The sequence below is a fragment of the Protopterus annectens genome, chromosome 1.part2, assembly GCF_019279795.1.
Source record: "Protopterus annectens isolate FY-2018-M chromosome 1.part2, PAN1.0, whole genome shotgun sequence".
Taxonomy (NCBI): domain Eukaryota; kingdom Metazoa; phylum Chordata; order Ceratodontiformes; family Protopteridae; genus Protopterus; species Protopterus annectens.
The window spans coordinates 708769380-708778271 of record NC_056727.1 but is presented as its reverse complement, the minus strand read 5'-3'; the positions used below and the strand labels follow the sequence as shown (position 1 = coordinate 708778271).

The 8892-nt window shown below is 43.9% G+C and overlaps 1 protein-coding gene across 1 annotated transcript in view; it reads left to right on the top strand.

The window, feature by feature from the left end:
• SPAST (spastin) overlaps window positions 1-8892 on the top strand; it is a 2490626-nt gene that overhangs the window by 1848414 nt on the left and 633320 nt on the right. The gene's annotated exons all lie outside the window — the stretch shown is intronic.

Sequence of the window (8892 nt, the reverse complement as noted above, 5' to 3'; positions counted from 1 at the left end):
TCTGAAGACAAGCCTAACCCATCCAAAGACTGAGAAAAGAAAGGTTAAAAGTGAAAGGAAAGGATTCAAATAGAAATTCTGAATCCCTTGAGTACGTTTGGGCCCATCTGCTGAAACGGGTAGGTTTTAGGATCCTGTTTCTGTGTCAGAACCTGTTTAGATCATATTCTGTACTACTGTGAAGTTTTCTCTGAAGCCACCCAGTACCTGGCTCCATTTTCCCATATTATGGGAGAGAGCGACTCACCATCGTGCAGGTCATTTTGGTCATCAAGAAGTTTGTCCAAAGCAGACATCAGCAGGATGGTGCTGACATTAGAGGGCCTAAATCCAGTTTGGGGTTCTCCCTGCTCCTCTCACTTTGAGGGTGCCGGCCCAGCCTCAACAAAAACCCCCTTCTTTTATCTCCTTCTCTAGTATTCCCTTCAGATCCAGTGACCAGGGAGCAGTGCATTTACCACAGAATACCCTTTTCATGGCAGGTAGGCTGATCAAGTTAGACCATGACAGTTTCCCTTACCTAACTGACTCTGGTGTCTGATCTTTAGGGGTCTCAAAGCTAGGAGACTGGAGTCAGGGGTTCAGGGCAATGCCATGGCTGTTTGAGCCATCCCTTCTCCAGAGTGCTTCATAGGTGAATATTAGGTTATCCACCCTGAAGGGCTATTTTTAGAGTAGCCAATAACCAGAGGTCAGAGTCAAATGCTGTACCTTATGTTTATAAGGTGTAGACCTTAACCATTATGACCAAACCCAACCCAAAATGGGATAAGGTGAAGAAGACAGAGCACCAAGTGTCGAGACTTGCACCCTTTTCCATGTTAAGCATGAAACTTCCTACCTGTCTACTTACACAACTTAGAATAGAACTGCATTAGTTACAAGGGCCACATTTGAAGTCTTAAGATTATATCACTCTCCGTTGAGACTCAAAGTTGCAGTCCTTGGCTTAGGAGGCCTTATCCTTTGGGCCACTGTGGCCTGACGAAGGAATATATTCTTACAAGGTAGTAACAGTACAGAAGGTGCAATGACTTCATAAGTTCCTAGGGAAATACTAGGCTAGCTGCTCTTTTGGCCGTTTTAAACCTAGCTAATTTTCCTTGGTAAGAATTAAACCTGTACCTCTCTTTTGTGCAGTAAACACCTTAACCATTATGCTGATCCAGGATAGGGTTTTGGTCACTGAATTTGTCCGATACAAATGTCAACAGGAAGGTGCAGACATTTGAGGACCCAAATCCAGCTGGGGGATCTCCCTACACCTCCCACACCTTGGGTGCCAGATCTGATCCCAAGAGGTTCCTCGTTTGGGTTCTTTGGATCCCAGTGGCACTTCCTCGGGTCTGGTGTGTGCTTCAGCATTTGAGGCCTTCAGAAGGCTCCTCTTTAGCTTTAAAGAGGGAAGTATCTTACTCTCGTGGTGTTCCATCCTGATCCTCTCTGGCTTCTTCAGTCCTATCAACCTGTTTGACAGGGACAGTCAACTTCTTTATGCCTTAAGGATGCCTGCCAAATTTGTTCCTGTTCCTCTTTTGCATCATCCCTGGAGCTTGTAAAAGGAGGCATCTGAACTACCCTAGGAACGGGAGGTCTTCCTAAGATCTCTTTTGGCAGACTTCTCTTTTGGAGACACCCTAGGACTGATGACAGTGAAGGGCTTGGTCCACCGATGCGCCTTCCCAAGAGGACTTGATATTTCTCAGGCTTTTGGGCCTGGCCCATGTACTTCCTGGTTGGTTCTTCCTGCTGATGGAGCTCATTGATTTGGTCGCTTAGGAGGCATGGCAGGAACCAGATGTGGTGGAGCCAGTATCACGTAAGCCCAATAAAATCCTGGTTACTCCTAGGGATAGGGATAGGCCTCATTGGACAAGGGTCCTGCCATAGTTGTGGCACCCAGTAAAAAAGAGCTGTTAAGATACATTAATTGTCTGCAGCAGCAACACAGGAATGACCAACATCCTCAGTAAAGAAGGCTAGTGCATTATGTCCCCAATCTGCATCATTTTTTGTCTAATTTGACTCATTTCCCAGAAGACTGTGGTCAGTGGATGAGTTTCTCCACCTGTACACACACTGAAAGTGGTACAAGTTATATCGCTGAATATTTCATTTGCTGTGGCTAAAGCATATCCTTAAGCATCTGTTCATCCTTTTTCAGTTTTTCTTCCAGATGCCACCCACCTTTCTTCTTTTGTAGCATTCATACATGTAACTGTTGAATTGCCCCCACCCTTTACAGGGGAAGGTCTGTTCTAACTTATTCTTGGTGCCATGAAAATGGGGGATCTTAGGTTTTTAGTTTTGAAGGCAGTTACTGCTTTTGCTTGGTATTAAGTGTTTAGATTAATACTGCATTTCCATCATCATAAAGGGTTATGTGCACAGACATAGTGCACTTGAATGTTGAGATATGACAAATTTTTCATAGGTTTCCAAGATCCTAGGTCAGTCACTGTTCTGCGTACTCATGCCTTTACAAAATGCATTTTTTGAGCTGGTTGCAGCTGTCTTACTTGTTTTCATATATATGATTGAGTAGTAGCCTTTTCCGAGATGGAGCTGTTGCCCAGGGTGGTGGTTATTTTTGACCTTTACCCAGTTTCTTTGAAATGCCTCAAGTTGCAGTTGGAAACTACTCATTGGTTTGTGGAGAGAGAGGGAATCCTTCTGTCGTATTGAATTACCCTTCCTTTGGAAACTGTTTCCAACACTAGATTTTGCCTGAACTACTTTTTTAAGGCATAGCAGTCTTAGTTGCTCTTGGCCCAGGCTGTACACAAGTCTCAGTAATCCCTGAATTTCTAGTGGTAGCATGATAGTTTTGAGGACCTCATCCTGTAACCAAAATGTAATGCAAGGAAATATGGATCTGATGCTGTCTTTTTCATCTGACTCAGTGGATGGTTAGCTGATCCAATATTGGTACCTTTTTCAGGCTCATGGATTCAGGGCTACTCCCCCCTACCCTTAATTCTTTCCTGTCCCAACAAGACCTCGGATCTCATTTTCTACCTTGTCTGGTTCATATGCAATCTGAGCTGAAGGGGCTGTGCGCTCTAATGAAAATGACTGGTCCCCAACCAAAGCTGAGAAACCTCCTGGACTGCCTTACTATCGTGATGGTAGGTATCCTGAAGGTATGTTGAGAACATCCAGTCATAATTCCTCAAGAACAGCAGAATGAATTGAACTGAGACTTTGTTTTACACACGGGATGAGGTGGCTGTGGTCCCATGGCTTTTTTGGAACCAAAAAAAAAAAAACAAACCTGAATAGACTCTGGATCTTTGCTGTTCTAATGTGACAACCTGGGTGATTCACTTTTCTATGAATTTTGAAATTTCTTCTGCAGCCATTTTCCTCTTTCTGGGTAGAACATCTGGAATTTTTCTTTTGTTTTTGAAGGGAAAGTAAATGGAGCAACATAGTCTCAGGTAAATGTCTGCATCTAAGTGTCTTGAGTGATGGCTAATCAGACATGAAGGAGCAGAGACAAGTGCCGCCCCCCCCCCCTCTCGCACATCAGGACTGCCTCCAGAGTGCTGCAGTCAGGCAACCGTTTAGGAGCGCAGTAATGGTTTCTCAGTAAAGGGACCTCAAACATCTCTCCACCTTTTGGGTTCCAGCAGAAAGTCCATCGGCGTGGGGGGTGGAAAAACATGCCCATGGCAGACAATCTTTTGCCCTCCTGCTTACTTCTGGTTGAAGGTTTCCTTGACTTTGGGATGAAAAGCTGTACAGTGGATATACAAAGTTTACAGACCCCTGTTAAAACGCCAGGTGTTTGTGATATAAAAAAATGAGACCACAATGAATCATTTCAAAACTTTTCCCACCTTTAATATGACCTATAACATGTACATTTTAATTGAAAAAAAATCCGTTCGGAGAAAAATATAAAAAATAAAAAAAGTACAATATGCTGGTTGCATGAGTGTGCACACCCTTAAACTAATACTTTGTTGTGTGTGCACACCCTTAAAATAATACTTTGTTGAAGCACCTTTTGATTTAATTGCAGCATTCAGTTTTCTTTGGTACATACCTGCTGTCAGTTAGAGACTGATTAACCGCAAATAAATTTCAGCTGTCCTAGTAGGATTTTCTTGACATTTACTCAGTTGCCTGCTACAGCAAAAGCCATGGTTCGTAGAGAGCTCACAAAGCATCAAAGGGATTTCATTGTTGAAAGCTATCAGTCAGGAGAAGGGTACAAAAACATTTTCACAGCATTGGATATACAGTGGAACACAGTGAAGACAGTCATCAAAAAGTGGAGAAAATATGGGACAACAGTGACGTTGCAAAGAACTGGACATCCCTCCAAAATTCATGAAAAGACAAGATGAAAACTGGTCAGGCAGGCTGCCAAGAGATCTACAGCAACACTGAAGGAGCTGCAGGAAATTCTGGCAAGTACGGGTTGTGTACTACATGTGATGACAATCTCCTGTGTTCTCCATATGTCTGGACTATGGGGTAGCGTTGCAAGATGGAAGCCTTTTCTTAAACAGAAAAACATCCAGTCCCGGCTAAAATTTGCAAAACAATACATAGTCTCCCAAAAGCATATGGGAAACTATGTTATGGTCTGATGAGACCAAGGTTGAACTTTTTTTTCACAATTCCAAAAGGTATGTTTGGCGCAAAAACAACACTTCGAATTACCAAAAAAACACAAACCCCAAGGTGAAACATGGTGGTGGCAGTATCATACTTTGAGGTTGCTTTTCTTCAGCTGGAACTGGGGCTTTAGTCAAGGTGGAGGGGAATTATTAACATTTCCAAATACCAGTCACTTTTGGCCCAAAACCTTCAGACATCTGCTGGAAAGCTGAAGATGAAAAGGAATTTCACCTTTCAACACGTCAGTGATCCCAAACATAGATCCAAATCAACAAAAGAATGGCTTCACCAGAAGAAAATTCAAGTTTTGGAATGGCCCAGCCAGAGCCCAGACCTAAATCCAATAGAAAATCAGTGGTGTGACCTGAAGAGGGCTGTGCACAAGATATGCCCTCGCAATCTGACAGATTTGGAGTCCTTTTGCAAGGAAGCGTGGGCAAATATTGCCAAGTCAAGATGTGCCATGCTGATAGACTTCTACCCAAGAAGATTGAATGCTGTAATTAAATCATAAGGTGCTTCAACAAAGTATTAGTTTATATCACAAAAACCTGGCATTTTAACAGGGGTATGTGCACTTTGGTGTGTGCACTTTTTATACCCACTGTATATCCAAAAGAACTATGGACAAGTGGTGTCTTGATGCTCTCCACAAAGTTGCAAAGATGCAGCTAGATGTCGGCGAAAAGCAATGCCAGTAGTTGCTGCTCTCTACATGCCATTGGCTGCATTGAAAAGCAGATGTTCTTTGTGTTTCACTGTTAGTCATTACATTTGGGTTATCTGCTTGCAGTAGCCCTCTTTCGGCCTGATTAACAAAGTCTTGGGTCCTGCGTCGGTTGCTGTCCCTTCTTCCGTGACATCAGGTGTGTAAAACATGCAACTGACGCTCTTACATCAGTCTTTCTTGCCGTGCGGTGGCGAAGCAGAAGCAGTTCGCAAGTGCTGGTCGGCCAACTCCTGAAATTTTCGTTTTCAAGTTTCAGAACCGAAGTCTTTAACTAAAGCTAAGTACCCCGTTGGGGAAACTTTTTCTTGCTCCTTACCGATGTCAGTAAAAGTTAATAATTGTATTCCTTGTGGAAAGCAAATACCTCACAAAGATTTTCATTCGTACTGTATTCCTTGCCTAGGCCCTGACCACGACGTACCTTGCTGTCGGTTTTGTGCCTTATTTAATCAACGCACTATCCGTCGTCTGTATATTTTCGCTTCTAAGTATTTCGGTTCTCGGTTCAGTTATCCAGAAATGTCAGTTAGCCATCCGGCTACTGGAACTCTGAAAAAGCGCAAAGATAAAGACAGAGACAAGCCGCCAAGGTCCAAAGCTGCCGACTACGCTTCTCCTAAGCCAGTCGCCAGTTCACCGGTACTCAGTGAGGTGCTTTCGCAGCCCTTGATACCCGCTACTTCTGATATACAGGCCTCTACTAAGACCCATTCGGAGTCCGGTATGCCGTGAGATGCTTCAACTGTGGAACCTGCGGATGTCTCTACCTTGGGTGGGTCCGGTGCCGCTGTGCAGGCACCGGCTTCTGAGGGTGTATTCAGGCCTATGGACTTGCATGTTAAACCGACGCCTCCTTCTTCTTTAAGGCCTAAACCTCGAACCATATCTAAGAAACCGATGCCCAGGCCTCTATGCCTAAAAAACAAATGATGAGTGGCTGAAGATCTTATAACTCTAATCGGGGGAAGCCAACCACCCCCTTCTAAGAGACCAAGGACTGAATTTGTTTATGAATCTTCTGACCAGGATTCTGATTTTTCTGATTCTTCTGATGATCTGGATTTACCCTTATCTACTTATGAGGATTCTGATGCAGAGGACTCTATTCCCTCTGCTTCCCCTCCAGAGGAATTTTCCTTTGGTGAAACTTTGCACACTTTAAGGGAACATTTTCTCTGGGAAAGCCAGGATTTTTCTGATTCAAAAAAGAGGCTTAGGGATTTCTTTCTTCTGCCTCAGCATAGGCCTTTAGCTATACCTCCTGTACTAGACATTGTTGGTGCCTTTTTGGAATCTAGTCTGGCCCTTGATTCTTTGCCTCCTGCTCAAAGAAAACCCAATAGATATTACAGGGTCTCTGATTCTCACAAGTTCCTTTTTAAAAATCCTATTGCGGATCCAGAGACTATTTCACAGGGACCCAAGGGCATTAAGTTTTCTACTGCTAAAAATCCTACCCCCTCTGATAGGGAATCCAGGGCGCTGGATAGATGGGGTAAGAATGTTTACACTTCTGCAGCCTTAGCAATTAGGGCCTTAAATTGTTCAGTTTCATATGTTGAAGTATCAACAACATGTTATTGGATTGCTTAAACAGAAAATGATGATGATTCCTGACTGTGCTGAAAATAAAGAATTACAGGATGTAAAGCATTCTGCTGAACAGGTTGGAAAGCATACTTTGCCATGTGGATTTGATTCATTTGAGGCCTCTTGCAGGGCTGCTGTCACTGGGTCTGTACTCAGAAGGCATGCTTGGCTTAAGGAGCAATCTTTGCATGATCATGTTAAAGCTAAACTGTTGGATGCTCCCTGAAATCAGGACCGCCTGTTTGGCAACAAAGTTGAGGAAGTTCTTAAAAAGATGGAAGATAAAACTAAATCTATGCAAACTGAAAGATTTTTTACAAGTTCAGCCTCCAAGATTTAGTAGGCATTGGTCCTCTAAGAATTGGTCCATTCCGGCCCCTTCCAGATCTTCTCATTCCAAACCCAGACACAGTAGAGTAGAAACCCCAGATTTCAGTCGCAAAGTACGCACAAGACTAAGCAGTGGGGGGCTTCCGCATCCAAATCTGGGAGTAGTAAGACTCCCCCCTATGGAAAAGTGTCTCAATGACTTGCCTTTAAAACTTCCAAGCACTTTTCAACTGAATGCTCCTTTAGGCAGAAAGATCGGTCTGCAGGCCAAAAACTAGAGACTCTTAACCCAGGACAAATGGGTCTTGGGTATAGTGTCCCAAGGATACAGATTTCACTTCCACACGTTACCAAAACCAAGCAGGTGGCCAGATCTACCCCCCCAAATCAGTGGGCAGAGGCCCAAAAGTAAGTGCTTTCTCTCTCAAACATTGGGGCTGTTCAGTTGGTACGAGAAGAGGAAAAGGGACAAGGTTTCTATTCAAGACTTTTCCCGGTTCCCAGAAAAGACAATTCATGGCGTCCTATCCTGGACCTTTCTACTTTAAACACCTTTTTGGTGATTCCAAAATTCAAGATGCTGACTCTTCACCAGTTGCTTCCTGTGCTAGGTAAGGATGCTTGGTTGGCAACATTAGATTTAAAAGAAGCATACCTGCACATCCCTATCAGGGAATCTTGCAGAAGATACCTACGCTTCAAAGCAGGCTATACGTGCATTATCAGTTCTCTGCACTGCCCTTTGGCTTATCTACTTCGCCCAGGGTATTCACAAAGTGCCTAGCCCCAGTTATTGCATTTTGCAGACAAAGAAATATTCAGATATACCCATACCTGGACAATTGTCTAGTCCAGGCAGAAAGCCAGGACATACTTTTGAATCATCTGGCCTTTGTACAAAGGGTGCTGACTTGTCTGGGGTACACCATAAACGAAAAGAAATCACACCTGGTACCCTGTCAACAAATTATATTCCTGGGAGCAAGCTTGAATACAACTTCCCAGATGGCTTTCCTCACGCCAGAGAAACAGATTCATTTGACAACCTACTTCAAGCAAGTGGCCACAAAAACCCTGCTATCTGCAAGGCAAATTCTGCAAGCCTTGGGGTTCATGGCCTCCTGCATTCTTTTAATTCCATATGCAAGACTGCATATGAGGAAACTACAGTGGTATCTAAAAAGCCTATGCTGTCAATACACTCAGGATCTAGAAGCAATGATTCCTATTATACCTTGCCTATGCCTAGAGTTCCTTTGGTGGGCAGAGGCCTGCCACCAAAACAAGGGATTACCATTCACGCTACCCCCTGCCGCCCAAACCCTAACAGATGCATCAGATTCTGCATGGGGGGGGGGGGGCTCACCTGGCAGGGAAGTGCATTCAGGGCAAATGGAACCCAAGTCAAATGCACCTGTATATCAATCAAAAAGAAATGTTAGCTGTACAGAATGCTCTGACAGCCTTCAAGGATCACATGCTTCCAGGGCAGGTAAAGACTGATAACACCGCTGTTATGTGGTACATAAGCAGGGGGGTACGCATTCTTACCCCCTCTGCAGACTAGCCATGGCATTGTGGAACACAGCCTTCGGCTACCAAGTGAATCT